The sequence below is a fragment of the Acomys russatus genome, chromosome 6 (genome assembly GCF_903995435.1).
Source record: "Acomys russatus chromosome 6, mAcoRus1.1, whole genome shotgun sequence".
Taxonomy (NCBI): Eukaryota; Metazoa; Chordata; class Mammalia; order Rodentia; family Muridae; genus Acomys; species Acomys russatus.
This window is the reverse complement of record NC_067142.1, coordinates 13269018-13285568: the sequence shown is the minus strand read 5'-3', so window position 1 is coordinate 13285568 and position 16551 is coordinate 13269018.

Genomic DNA, 16551 nt, shown 5'->3' with positions numbered 1-16551 from the left:
GAAAATCTACATACAAATAACACCCTTCATAATAGCAAAAAAATAAATGCAATAAAACATCTTTGGGTAACATTAAACAAGTTTAAGACAGTTTTGCTAAGAAATGTCTTCAAGACTTCGGAGAAAGAGATTCAATACTAGAAGTTTAATGGATCTCCCATGTTTTCGTATAAATAGTATTAACATAGGGAAAATGATCCTCTTACCAAAAGCTATGAACTCAATGCAATTACCATCAAAAAAGACAATGACTTACAACTCTCTAGAAACTAAATAATAACCATGTAATAGTGACTTAAGATGACCAGAGCTCAATGCCAAATCCCACTCTGACAATATGGAACAGAACTGAGATCAGAGAGAGAGAGAGGATTAAGAAATAAAAACAGAACATAAGTAAGAAATAGAGGCAAGAAACTGGCAGAAACAAAGGATAGATTAGGGAGGGTTAGAAGTCAATACCACAGCAGCCTTGACTTTATTAACCAGTGCAATTTATACACATATCAGGCATGGAAGAGAAAGCAGAAGGTCACTCTCAAGAGATAATGATGACATTCACATGGGAAACAATGATGTAATCTCAAATGCCCATGTCCTGCTTCCTTAGATGCTGGAACAACCAATTCTTGTACTAGAGTCCACAGTATAATTTTTATGAATGTCTGAAGATATGACTGTGTAGGCGGCAGAACATATTGTTTAATCACGGTGTCAACAATTCATGTGAAGCTTATGCTTGAGCAGAGAGCATGAGAGCAATGCCTATGAACAGACAGGCTTTAAAAATGGCTACAAACAATTTGAATATCAAATTGCAGTTTGGTCTAGTTAACTTAAGTTTCTCTCTTATTTGTCTAAAATTTTTTATCTTAGGAACAATGAGGAAAAATGAAATGTGGACTCCTCACCTATCAGACAAGATGCCCTATATTTCCTAAGCTCGATGTGAATTTCCCTTATAGGCAGGTTCTTATCAGTACATATCCAGAGTCTTTTCTTATTATCATAAAGTGTTATTATCTTGGATTCCTTACATCACTGTAGAAAGACAAATGTTGGAGGTTGACATACTTTGAACTTTGAATTTTGAATAAACAGTTATGCTTATTGTCATTATGTCACTCATAGCAGGGTTCCAGGAATAGGTTCATATACTGCTACCTGTTGGATCCTGAGGGGTTTCTTAAACTTTTACAAATCTTTACTCCAATCAAACCTGCACCTTTTCTTTGATATATTAAAAATGTTAATGTAAGCTAATACAAAGTATAGTTGCAGATTTTATTAAATGTACTTTAACAGATTTTCAGCATGAAACAAAGAAACAAACAAACAAAAAGAGCATGCAGGAATAATTTAGGTATATGTTGTAAGAACATGTGTTTGGGCTCCTTAGACTATCTCATCTCACTTCATTTTCTCTATAACATAGATATGTAAAAAATTTCCTGGGTTTTGAAGGTATTTTTTTTTTCAAAGACTGGGCAAGAGACCAGCAAAGTCACTGGTGGTTTCTAAGGGGCACTTGATAGGACTACAATTGCTAAGGTCACAAGAACACAGTGTAGAGTTCATTTATAATGTAGACTAAGTTCAAAATTTTCTTAGAGATTCCTTGGAAATGTCTGCTGGAGGACTGGCCCCGACCCAAGATTCTGCGTACTTAGGTCACAAGCCATGAGCTATAAGCCTATATAACTTCTATGCTAACTTAAAATGCCTGTGTCTGAAAAAGCAACAGCAAATGTTATTTGTATGGAGATTCCTGCTCCTTGGCTAAGGAGACCCCAGGCAGATTCTGACGTGAGAGTCTCACTTTCTTCTCACATGCCCATGGTGTGTCTGGTACTTTTAGATTATGTCATATTTATTGTTTATTTCACAAGTTATTTTTTTATTAATTTATTCATATTACATCTCAATGGTTATCCAATCCCTTGTATCCTCCGATTCCTCCCTCCCTCCCATTTTTCCCTTGCTCCCCTCCCCTATGACTGTGACTGAGGGGGACTTCCTACCCCTTTATATGCTCATAGGGTATCAAGTCTCTTCTTGGTAGCCTGCTCTGTTATTTTTACATACAATTAATCTGTAAAAATGAGGGCTCAAGAGATAGTTCAGTAGGTAAAGATAATTGATACAAAACCTAAACACATGAGTTCTATCTCTAAGTAATGAGCCCCTTAAAACGACAGGAGGGGATTAATTCCAAAATATTGTTCTTGGACCTCTACCTCCACATTATGACATAATTAAGTACACACACACACACACACACACACACACACACACACACACACACACAATGTTATTTAAATTTTTTAAATTAAAAAATTATTAGGAAATAACATTAATTTTGATATGAACATGCATCTATATTTTAATGTGTGTTTTGGGGACTAATATCAGCTAGTCAGTCTTGTGGAACAGGAGCATTTACTTCCCAATGATCCATCCTACTGAATCCTACTCATGTGCTAGAACTATAGTGAGTTTTGAGCCAAAAGACGGATGCTGGGAGTTAAAATCAGGTCTTCTGGAAGAACAGAACATGCACTTACACATTAAAGCGTCTCTGTAGTCTCGCACTCCTTCTTCAATTTTTTCTATAATTTTACTATATATAGGGGCCTGATTCCAAGGTGATCACAGAGACTGCAATACATTTGTAAACTATTTAATGGATAGTAATATACTTAACTTTATGATGTAATCAATATGAAAAATATCTATGATTTTCCCTCTTTAATAACTGATAGCTTAGCTATTGTGAAGGATGTTGATTTTCTAATTTCTTTCTCAGGCTCTTTGTTACTTGTATACAGGAGGGCTACTGACACAAAGAAATACTATTCAGCTATTACAAACAAGAAAATCTTGAAATTTGCAGGAAAATGGATCAACTGGGAAAGATTATCCTGAGTGTGGTAACGTAGACCCAGAAAGATACGCATCATATATACTCACTCATAATTGGACATTAGCCACATAACGCAGGATAACTACACTACAAAACAGAGTCAGGACCATCAACCAAGGACATAGTATGATGTTGACATAGACCACTGTTGGATGTAGTTGCACAGTTGCTTTGATGATCCCATGTCTGGATAGTAGGGACTACTTCATGCATGCATTCCAGCCACCTAACTTAGATTACTCCCCCCTGGAAAGATGGTCAAGCCAGTCTACAGAGGAAGTGTTTACAACTAATACGCATAAGACTTCATAGGCTGAGGTCAGATACAAAGGGAAGAGGCCTCCCCAGTCTCAGTACTAAGGGAGGGAAGGAAGGGGGATCAGGAAGGAATTAGGGAGGAGGCTACAATCTGGATGGAAAGAATTTTAACTGCAGAAAAAGCAGGTAATTTACATTGCTAATCCCACCATATGGCACTAGCTCTGAGCCTGGCTGAAACATGAATTTGTAAGGCATAGAAAATGATTCTTGTTGATTAAAGAACCCCTATGAATTACTATTAGATGCTATTCTTCATATGGAATGAATGAAAATTTACAGATATCTTTTCCTCTTGAATACAATTATACCATGTGTCATAGATTATTTATCTTACAATTAGTTTAGTTGTTGTAAAACAAATCCATACTATAATAAAGGCAAGCTTGCCATGTTAACTGAAAAAAGTAACATGTGTCTCTTATGTCTGAAAGCATCACATTAGGGTATAGGTAGAGATGCTAGGACACACTGCTTGACTCTTTGTTAGAATGGTATGGAGGAATTGGGGCATGTAAGGACCCAGAGGGTTCAAGAGACAATCAAAGTCATCATCTCTAGACCTAAGGGGGTCTGCACAAACTGTTTCACAAACCAAGGAAAATGCATGCAATAAGCCTAGACTTCCTGTTCAGATCTAGCCAATAGAGAGTGTTGTGGGAAGAGTTAAAGCTGCCTCTGATATGAATTCTGGTATCTCTGATTTAATAACTTCCTCTTGGTATGGAGGCCAAGTGGCATAAAGAGGATGGGGAAGCAGGCTGTCCAGATAAGAGCCAATAGGCTCTGTTCATATGGTGGAGGAGGAGGTTCCCCTCTGTCAGATGTCTAGGAAAGGAGAATAGTGTGAAAGACGAAAGTATGGTGAGAATGGGAAGATACAAGTGAGGGGGTAACAATGAGGATGTGATCTGAATAAATTATAAAAAGTTAAAAATTTAAAAAATTAGAGGTCCGTAAGAATTCTTTGAAAACTTTTTTCTTATCATTCTTTGAATACTGAACCAGAAGTGTAAAAATGTACGTAAAATCTCAGCAAACTGAAAACATACAGGATAGAAAAGAAAGCAAGCAGGACAATGAAAATTGAAAGCTCAAATGGGAAGAACTCTTTTCCAAACAAATATCTCATAAGGAAATAAAGACAAAGCTGAAAAAAGAAAAAGAAAATAAGAGAAAATGTATTTCTCTAAGAAACAAGATGCCAGAAGTTTGTGAAAGGATAACTCAAATACTGATCATCGAGAAAATTAGTGTTGATAGCAATTATGTCTGTATTAAAGAATTATGGCTAAGAAAGTAAAATTGAAATAAAAGTTTAGATGCAGAAGTGTTATTGTCAACGTATGGCAAAACTCTCACTTTCTCTGTGTCTCTGTCTCTTTCATGTTGGAATTGGAGCAGTAAGTTATACAGAATCAATTCATGGATATGCCATTAAGATACAAACAAGACTTCTACGCTGATGGAGAAAATAGACTTCTGATAGGTTCTGAGGATCTATGTTCTGATTGTGCCATTTTGAGTGTAAGTGAAATGACTGCTTTCTCCCTTTGTTTATAGAAGTGAAAAGATATCCAGCATGGGACCTTAAAGTACAATAAAATTTTCACCATCATCAACTGATACTTGGTCTTATCCCAGTGAGTACAAGCAGAACACTAAATTGAAGTAGACTAAGCATACTAAAAAAGAGAAAATGTGACAGTAATATTTCAGGATTGTCCAGAGACTGAACACTAGCAATAGATTTTTGAGCCATCCATAGGCTTTCACTTGAGATATCATAATTGAGCATTTATTGTAGAAATTGGAAATGAAGTTCAAAGACAATTGATTGAAGATTCGTATTTGAATATGATTGAACAAAGACCCATCTTTAGTCCAATCAAGTTTATTTAGCTGGTTGAGGATCAGCTATTGATTGCAGATATAGTCTTTTAAGTTATATGTTTCCAGCTATGTGAGGTGGCTCTGAAATAAAATATATTGAGGCCAACTTGGTCCATATTGGTTTGATTTAACAAAAAATAACAGGCTTTCTGGAGGGTGAATTCAGTTGTTCCTTGAGATAGAGAAAGGATTGCTCAATGGCAAATTTCTTGAACTTGTAATTCAGCAATTTCTGTTGGTCTTGTGTATCTATTTCTGTTATAAAAAATATCACTTTCACCAGTGACTGAGAAAAATATGCCTGCTTTACCATTAAATACCATCCTCTTAAAAGATGCAACCTATGGTCAACTAGACCTGCAAGAGGCTCACATAAGACTTATCATGTCAACAAATGGTCAAGAAAGAAAGAAGGGCTCACAGGGTCCTAAAATTAATCTCTAATAGATACTGGGATAAAAGTATCACAGTTTGAGTTATGAACAATTACTGATTCCACCTGCCTCCAAAATGTATCTCTGAACCTATGGCCACACATATGGCTCTGATTAAACTCAGTTATTTATGTTACAAGATGAATATGTGAAAATATTTATGGGAGGAGTTTGATACATGAGTGAGAGTTTGGTTCAGGTCACAGTGGTAAGTATGCACTGTGTACAGGTGCAAAATTACAAAATAACAAATAAAAGTGGCAATAAAAGAAAATCTTTAAAAGTAGGAAATATATGTTATTGTCATATTCTTCAAATGAATAACCTCATGGGAAAATCCTAGGAGACAAATAACAATGAAGACAAATTTTATTTTTAAAATGGTTTGAATTTTCATAAGTGCTGAAATCCATTTCATAGTTTTGAACAATGATTAATAAATGGCATATTGCTTCCATGCACTTAAAGCTTACAAGTAAACATAGAAGTCTAAAGCAAGATTCGAACTTCCCATAGGAAGATTATTGGCCCAGCCTTATTATGTACTTTCTTTAATGAAGTTTTGCTTTCTAAATATCCACAACCTTCTCAAACAGTATAATGAGCTGGGGACTATATTTTGAACTATAGGAACCTATAGGCGACAGTCCCTGTTGAAACCACCACTCCTGACAGATATTAAACTTGAAATCAAATGTCAAAACTCACCTGCATTTATCCTTGCCATGTCTGGTATTTTTTTTCAACACCATAAGTATGGAGAGAAACTTTTCTATCTTCATGAGCCTCAGTATAAATAGCATGGCATTTATATTCTTGGTTTATTTCTATATGATTTACCTTCTTTATTCTACTCAATATTTTATCACTGTCTTTTTTCTGTTGATAAAGCCATATTAATATTCAGAATCATATGCAATATATAAATAGCATATTGCTTGCTATAAACCTTTATGTTGACATATTCAATTCGTATGTACCTGATGTGTTCATCAGCTATCATTTCATAAATGATCATCTGCTTTACTGAGCTATGCACTGCCAATTGCCTTTATGTAAAGAGATTCTTCTAGTGCTGTAGGTCAATATTTTACCTGCAGTATTTTGTTTTCATGGTGACTCAGTTATTTTATCAACATAATGTTTTTGTTTTAATAGTAAAATTTAATTACACATTCTAAAAACACTGAGAATATAAAAAGCTTTCTTGCTTGTCAAAGCAGCTGGTAGTATTTTCAAAGGTTAGTTTCCATTAAGTATTTAATCTTGTTTATATTTTGTGAACTTTCAAATTATGAGTGTACTAGATCGCATTTTGCTACTTGTGCTTCAAGAATTCTGAATATCATCATACATCCCATATGAATTGATCTACAATATCATTACACATTACAGATAAACTCACACCTCTAATGTAAGAGAAGGTATAAAATTGAAATAGAATATCATTTTTCCAATTCTCTAGGGCTTTACGCACTTCATTTGCTAAAAACATTAAATGGTCAGTAAAATATTTTCTAGTACTTTGAGAGTCACTGAGAACATAAATTTAGTTGTACAGAATCTTTAGCTTTCCATAAATCACCTTACTTCAAGAGATAGCAGTCTGGGCTTTATTTTCTTTAATTTTAAATTTGAGTTTACATGCTTTTCAATGCTGTTCTACTTAAATCTATTAGAAAAGGACATTTCCATTTTTCATTAACATGCATAGAATAGTCTTTCTTTTTGCTGACAAAATATCACATGGATGTTGTGTGTTCTGCAGTTGTTTTATCAGAAGATTTGTGGTGTTCCATTTATTGTTGGTGTGTATTGTATGTGGTATGTCTGTGCATATGTGTCTGTGTGTACACATGTGTATAAATGTGCAAATCACAGGCACATGTGCAAGATGGCATTAAATCTTTAATTGATGTATAGATAACTTTGGTCATATCTTCCACACTTGAGATTCTGTCTTCCGTCTCTTGTATTCAGTTGCCATGGCTTTTGTCTGGCATTCCTGTTACCTTCCCTATGTTTTCAAACTGTAAGTATGCCTCAGCTAGTGGTTTCTTTGTTGTTTCTAATTCTTGCTTCAGGTGTTGAATAGTCTTATTGATTTCTTTCTCCTATTTGATTGAATTTTCTTCTAAATATTTATAGGATATTTTCAATTCATTCTTTGTTTTGGATGTATTTTCCTATAATTCCTTATAGAATTCATTCAATTCTTTCATCTGTTTGAGTATATTTTCCTATATTTCTTTGAATGATTTAATTTCCTCTTTCAAAGCTTCTATCATTTATTAATACCTCAGATTTAAAGTCTTCTAGTGCTTCATTGGTGTTTATATCTCCAGGGCTTGCTATACTAGGATCACTCATTTCCAACGTTGTTACATGGCTTTGAGTTTTGTTGCTAGTTTTATTGCTCTGCCCTCTAGGCTGTGTCTGGTGTTCACAGGCCTAGAGGTTCCTCCAATGATGTCACAGTGTGTGTCCCACATTGACCAGGAGGTGTGGAGCAAGTAAAGAGAGCTCCAATACTAAGATTGTTTTCTCGGGCTGCCCAGATGCCTCCTCAGAATGCTCGAGAGTGGTATTAGATAGTGTATGCACCCAACTCAGCTCAGATGGGTTCCCTAAACGTGTCCGAGTTTGGTCTGTCAGGAGAGGAGTGGGTTGATAGATTTGTAAGCCCAAAGTTGTTCAGGTGCCCTACTGTCCTTTTCAAGATGGCAGGACTCTGTCTATCTGTTGTGTTCCAGATGGTCTAGTTCAGTATGTGTCAGGCTGAGGGAGAGAGATTGGGGCTCAAAGCTTTTAAGAAACAGCAGCTAATATGGGGTGTGGCCCACACAGTTCTCTGCTCTGTGAAATAGGTGGATCAGGCCAATAGGCTGTAGGTGGGCAGTGTGAGATGAGAACCAGAAGCTGCTAGCAGGATTGTAGCTAATGAGGATTGTGGCCTGAACAGGCCTCTGTCCAGCCTGTTTGTTTTTATGTCTTAACTGAGTCAAAGCAGTATGCTTCAGGTGGGTGGGCAGAGACTGACCCAGGCTTGAAATCGGTCAGAGGATAGCAGCTAATGCTGATGAGGGCCCATATATTTCTCTGTTCAGCCTGTTTGCTTTGAGCAGTAGGCTTCAGGCAGGTGGGTAGAGACAGACCAAGGCAGGGAGTTGCACTTAAGATGGAGGCTAAGGTGGATTGTGGCAGGTGCTTTAATTCAGCTCTGCAGTCCACAAGCTCTCTTGAAATGGAAGGGTATACTTATCAGCACAAAAACCTAAAAATGGGCTGTAATACTTTGGATATCAGCATGGGCCTGTGAATCTCCCAAGTCGCCACTGCTTTCTGATATAAGCACTCTCATTCTGCCAGAGCCAAACAGTAATACACTGTGGAAAACTCACTTTTTACCTCCCCCAGTGAGTCTGGGATCCTAGCCTACTGCCCAGGTCACTGGCATCATCCTAAGTTTTCTAAGCTGCCACTGAGCAAGAAACAGAACCTTCCTTGTGAGTCCCATAAAATGAGAAGTAGGGGGACATTCTGACATTGACTCTAGTGTCCTCACATTGATCACTTCCCTCTGGCTGAGCACTCTTTACAGGCACAGAAGATGAGGACACATGCAGTCTAGATGAGACATGATAAGCTGGGGTCAGATGATGGGGAGGAGGATTTCTCCTTTCTGAGGACTAGGAATGGGTTGAGGAAGGGAATGTGGGACCAGGATGAGATGAGTGATGGTCTAAATTAAATGTAGAGAACAAATTAAAAATAAAGAAAATTGCTGGGCGTGGTGGCACATACCATTAATCCCAGGACTCAGGAGGAATAAGCAGGTGGATCTCTGGGACTTCGAGGCCAGCCTAGTCTACAAAGCTAGTCTAGGGAAGCCAAGGCTACACAGTGAAACATTGTCTCAAAAAAAAAAAAAACCAAACAAACAAAAACAAAACAAAAACAAAAAACAAAAAACAAAGTAAGAAAATAAAGAAAAACAAAAAGAAAAAAAACAACAACAAAACAGGACCTTGGGACCTTTGATCCCAAAGTACACCCTTTCTCATTATGAAGCAAGAAACACCTGGACCAGTCTTTTAGACTAAGAATCCTGACCACCAGCCAGATGCTAAAGGATATATTTGTAGACAGAGTCTAACTATGTAGACTTGGCATGGCTAGACTGTCCTATATAGACTAGTCTGCCTTAAATTTATAGAACATAGAGGAAAAAATGCTTACTTTTGCCTTTCTCAAGATCAGATTTTGAAGGTTTGGACATATCACAAGTTCACACTTGCTTGAGGCTGGTTCCTGTGTGGCACTTGAACTATATGACCAGGGGATGTGTCCCAAAGATTTCGTATGTATGTATGTATGTATGTATGTATGTATGTATGTATGTATGTATGATTATATATATAATATTTTATTTATAAATGTATGTAATTACTTCTAGATTTCTCAGAGATTATCACTGAATCAGAAACTCATCATTTAAGACAAACTTCCTTGCCCATTAGATCCCAATATTCATCTTCCATGCTCTTGGGTTACAGACATATACAACCACACACAATTTTCTTTGTTTTTCTTGTGTGGGCTCTTAGGTCCATCCTCTGGTCCTTATGCTTTTTGATCAAATTCTTTACCAACTTAGTCATCTGGCCACTCTCACAAGTTCTATGCCTCCATTGTTCCAACATATTTTAAAAGCAGGAAAGTTTATAATTCTAGAGTTTTGTGGCTAGAGTGCTATATAGGTTTCTCTTTCTGTAGCCTTTAGATCACCAAAGGGACCAGAATGTATGGGTGAAGACAACATTAAAGTACCAGATCCACTACTCTATATTCAATGAGTAATATGGATATTGTCTATGGCAATGGAGCCATTCTGGCAGTTTTCAGAAAGTTACCTTCTGACCTAGCATCATCTTGGGTGGTATAGGAGTTTCATGGGAAACCATTGACCAACAACTCAACTGAATACAACAGTGTATCACTATTGGAAACCTTGTCTGGCTACAAATTTCAGACTCCATATTCTTCATTTTTGGAATTCTTTCTTCGGTTACTATCTAAGATTCCAGAAAGATTCCACTGCACTGTTTCCACACTATACCCTGAATGTTCCACAATTCCAGTTGTACCTGCCTGCAATTTCTCCTTCCATCACTTTCTCTTCCGTATTATCCCTCTTCCTCTAATTCCTACATGCACTCAGTTAACCAATAAAACTTGTTCTATTTACCCTTCCCATGGAGTTCCACGCAGACTCCTCACCACTCCCCTCTTTAGATAATATCTCTAGATCTGTGGCTTGTAGCTTGATTACTATTTACTTAGCAACTTATATCAACTAATAATTCAGTATATAATGTGTTTGTCTTTCTGATTCTGAATCACTTTACCAATGATAAAATTTCTGGTTGCATAAATTTGGCTACATATTTCATGAAATTATTCCTAAAATTATTCTGCTATACTCCTAGATTGACACTTTATCCAGTCATCATCATAGAGGCTTCCTCAGGTACCAGATGGGAGTGCATGTAGAGACTCACAGCCAAACATTGCAGAGAGAGAATCTAAATTGGAGTTCTCCATGAGGTCTCTCTCCTTGGATATTGTGGAACCTTGCAGATGAGATGGAGGAAAGATCCTAAAAATCAGAGTGGGTGTAAGATACCAGGAGAACATGGTCCACTGAATCAATTAAGCAAGGCTCACATGTTTCACAGAGACTAATGGGCAAAATACAAGGCATGCATGGATCTATACAAGTATATTGCATATATGTTATAACTGTTAGCTTCCTGTTTTGTGGGACACTTAACAGTGGTAACAGGTATACCTCAGATTGTTTTATCTGTTCTTGGAACCCTTTTCTTCCAATTTGGTAGTTTTGTTCAGTTTTAGTTTTTTGCCTTCTTATTGTGTCTGGTTTTGTTGTATTTGGATGTTTTCTCTTGGATTCTTGCTTTTTTCTGAAGAGGAAATGGAGAGGTAATGGGTCTAGAGAGAGGAGAGGTTGAAAAGATAAAGAAATTGGGGAGAGATGGAAAACTTCTTGAGACTGTCTATAGCAGCTGATTGGGATTTGCATTATGCTCTAGAAGAGGTATGGTTTAGCAATTGTGTGGCCTTTGGAATTCTGAGGACTTTTCAGAGGGTATATAAGTGCTAGAGCTTTGAGAGCCATAGGAGGTGTTGTTGATTGGCTCTTGGTGGTTATTGGCTGTGGTTTGTTAAATAGTTGTCTACAAAGAATAAACAAGAAGAAATTCGATACCCTGTCAAATTTGTCCCAAGGAGCTCAATGCCTCAATCTACCTCAAGTAATTTAATGACAATTTTCTCCCTTTTCTGATTTTATTCAGGGTCTCTTTCCTTTGCTATAGTTTTTTCTATTCTATCTAGATTGTAGAGCAGGTTGGAAAAAAGCAGAACCAACAAAATAGTGAAGACCAACAATATTTTTAAATCAGACCTTTCTATGATGTGTGTTTACAATGTGAAATAGAAATGATTAATGCTGGATATGTTAATATTCGTAATTTAAAAAGTATGTCTCTAAATAAACCTGAGTCTTCTAAACATGTTTTTACATGTATATATTGAGAGTGCACGGCATGTAGACATGCCACAGTATGCATGTAAAGGTAAAAACACAGCATTCATGAAGTGTTTCCCCTGTTGGTCTTGGGGACCAAACTTGGGTCATAAGACTTGGCTGAATTTGAAATTTTCTATTGACTATCCCCATTATACCACTTTCCTGAATATTTAACCATTTTAAGTTTGTCCATTTCACCATTCATTAAGAGGTTTGTATCTGATCACATACTCTTTTGTGAGTTATATGTTCTTCTTTTGAAATCTATTCAAGTCCTTTTGCTGATTTTTCTGTAGAACTATTTATCCTACTTATTTCCCTGTGTCATTTACATATTAGACCCTAATTGTCCATTTCACAAATATGCATAAATTTATGTACTCATATAAAGTATTACTATTGTTATGTCTCTTTAGCATTTACAAGTTTCTCTGATCAAAAGCAGTAACTGGTGTAATAATATATTTGGATATATAATTACTACTGTTGATTCACTGTTCTCATTTCTTTCAAAAGAACTATTTCTATACATTATGGTGCTTGCAGATATTCAATGATATTTGCTTTTCGATGTTTGAAATTGGAGCTTTATCTTTTAACAGTTCTTGTTAACACTTAACCTACTTTAGTTGCAGATATTATGAATTTTATATCCAGTCTTCTTTTGAAGATGCAGACAAACACTTCTTCAATACTTACTGGAACCCTTTCCTACATTTGCTTGCACTTGGCAGACTACCTCTCAAATCAATACACTTCTTCTTATAATCAGCATTTAATTGATTCTTTGTGAGTTTCATATCAGGTACCCAAGTCCCTCTTGTATTCACCACCTGCCCTTGTAACTTCTTCCCCCAAATAAAAAAAAAAACCAAAGAAACATAATACATCAAAGTATATAACACATCTTGTTATAAAAGCTCTAGTGTGTCATAGTGTACCCCACAGTATATACACTTCTGTCCACACATCCTCACTTGCAAATGTTTATTTGAATGAGACATTTCGCTCTGTCACAACATCAATACTGGCTCCTCACTGCAATTCTTCCGGGTTGTCTTGTTGTTGCCTTAGGTCATGGAGATCCTGCAGATTGGGATTAGCATGACTGAGGCTTTCATTCTCTCAAAAAGCTCATAGATGATGGAGATTCTGGTGCGGGTGAATTCAAAATCCTGAAAATGGGACTAGGTTTTAGCTTGTCTGCCTGCTGGCTCCCCTATATCTACACAACCAGGATGATTTTTCTAGAGCATTTCCAGCTAACACACTCCATGCCATCACAAGCAAGAAGCAGCATCAACTCTCCTGTTTTCATGCCTTAAAAGCTGGCCCATACCTCTAGAGCCAATTAAACTGTCCCATCCATTAAAAGTGTAGGGCCAACTCTACCAAGTGAAAAAACCAGGGATGGGCTTTCATGACCTTGGGGCTAGTTCTCAGGATTATTATAGGTGGAAAGATGGTGGATAAGGGGCATCACCTCCACACCCAATTCTCCACATCTTTTTTTTTTTTTTACTTTATGTTACCTGTGTGCAGCATCTACTGACACAAGAAGACGGTGCTGGACTTCACTTAGCTGGAATTACTGGTGATACTGGAGTTATATACTTGATATGGATTCTAGGAAATAAACTCAAGTCAACTCAAAGAAAAGCAAGTTCTTATTTCTGAGCCATCTCTTCAGCCCCAGATGATAAGATTTCTTCTTGGTATCAATCCTTTCTCTACTATAAATATCTGGAAATACATGAAACACTGCTAAATTGTATTATGTATACTAATTTCAACCTAATTTCTTTTTTATTGTTAGCATGCATATTCTATAATTTGGAGATATTTTTATATTTATATGGCCTATTTCTATCTCTTATTACTATGAATTGTTACATTCAACTTTCTGGAATTATTGTAGGTTGATCTACAAATGAAATTGTAGAAAAATAATAAAACATTAAACATTTTAGTTGATTAATTGTCAAATCCCTTCATGCATCTGAGAATATTTTTGATGCTTCAATGAGGTTTTATGAATTTTGTTTTAATAAGCGCCCTGTATTTTCCACTTAAGTTGTTTTAGACACTTATTTAAATAATATGTGAGTATAGATGTATGAGTGATATGTGTGTGAATATGTCTGTCTGTTTGTGTGTGTGTATGTGTGTACATATGTATGTGTGTGTGACTCTGCATGTATGGAGGTCAGGGGATAGCTTAGTAGAATCATAATTTCCACCATGAGGGCATAAATTCAGTTCTAGTCATCAGGCTTGGTGAAAAGCACTTTTACCATTGAGCAATTCTGCCAGCCCTTGTTTTAAATTTTTGTATCATAAAATAGTATCAATTATATATTTTCTTGAATTTGGACCTAAAAACATGCTATTTGTTTTTTTTTTCTTTTTTTTTTTTATTAATTTATTCTTGTTACATCTCAATGTTTATCCCATCCCTTGTATCCTCCCATTTCTCCCCCCCCACCCCCATTTTCCCATTATTCCCCTCCCCTATGACTGTTCCTGAGGAGGATTACGTCCCCCTGTATATTCTCATAGGGTATCAAGTCTCTTCTTGGCTACTTGCTGTCCTTCCTCTGAGTGCCACCAGGTCTCCCCCTCCAGGGGACATGGTCAAATGTGAGGCACCAGAGTACGTGAGAAAGTCGTATCACACTCTCCACTCAACTGTGGAGAATATTCTGACCATTGGCTAGATCTGGGTAGGGGTTTAAAGTTTACCTCCTGTATTGTCCTTGGCTGGTGCCTTAGTTTGAGCGGGACCCCTGGGCCCAAATCTGCCTATCATATTGTTCTACTTGTAGATTTCTAGGACCCTATGTATCCTTTTATTTTGCTATTCTCCCATGCGTCTCTCATTTAGAGTCCCAATAGGATCCCTTCCCCTCTGTCCCAGTTTCCTGGTAAGTGAAGGCTTTAGTGGGACATGCCCCTTGGGCTATTATGCAGATATAAGTGAGTATATACCATTTGATTCTTTCTGCTTCTGGGTTAACTCACTCATTATGATCATTTCTAGCTTAATCCATTTATCCACAAATTTTGGGAATTCCTTGTTTTTAATAGCTGAGTAGTATTCCATAGTGTATATGTACCACAGTTTCTTTATCCACTCTTCTACTGAGGGACACTTAGGCTGTTTCCATGTTCTGGCTATTATGAATAAGGCTGCTATGAACATGGTTGAGCAAATTTTCTTGTTGTGTGCTGGAGCATCTTCTGGGTATATTCCAAGGAGTGGAATAGCTGGGTCTTGAGGAAGCCCTATTCCCATTTTTCTGAGATAGCACCAGATAGATTTCCAAAGTGGCTGTACTGGTTTGCATTCCCACCAGCAATGAAGGAGTGTTCCTCTCTCCCCACATCCTCGCCAGCATGTGGTGTCACTTGAGTTTTTGATCTTAGCCATTCTGATGGGTGTAAGATGGAATCTCATCAAACATGCTATTTGTAATGCTATTGAAGAAACTATCTTTGTTTTATATTTATTTCTTAATATTTTGTGTATAGGAATGAAAGACATTTTTGCATTCACTTATTATTTTTGCACTTTTTTCACATATTAACATTTACAAACAGAAAAGAATATTCTTTACATTTCTATATACATAATGATGTAATTCAAGACTAAGAATTTACCTTACATTTTTTAACTATTTGATCTTTTGTTTCCTTTCATTGAATTACTGTATTATTAAATAGAAGTATCAATAACAGGGTGTGAAATGCACTGATCTGAAAATAAGACAATTTCATATTTTCAACAAGTGATCTTAATTCTAGTAAGAGAAAGGTATGTGTGAGACAGATATGAAATATTTTCAAATTAAGTATTGAAAATTGCACTATAATTCTTTGCTATGCAATTATATCTTGATTCTGTTAATGTTATATAAAGTTTTTCTCTCATTGTGACACTGTGACAATTGTATTAAGTGTGAAATTTTAACATAATTTTCAGTTTTTAAGATCCGCTCCAAATTCTCCTGAAAATGCTCACAGTGTTGTTGATTTTTAAAATGTTCTGAAAAATACATACTGGTGACATTGGCAAAATTGGTGGTGAAGAAACCAAAAAAAATAGTGTCCTGATGTGATGGTGGTTAACAAAATGACAGAGGTCAGAGCTGATGTATCTAATCTGGAAACCAACCATCACTGCATCAACCACGAAAATGTTTACTGTTATTAAAAAAATAAGTAAAACTAAGTAGAAGTTCTTAATGGAATTCAAACCTACTACACCACTTGTGAATGCAGGTGCCTTCGAGACATGGGCTAAGGTCTTATGTCACTGATACTAGCAGTAAAAGATGAAATGATATTTAAAGGTTTACTTCATTTTTATC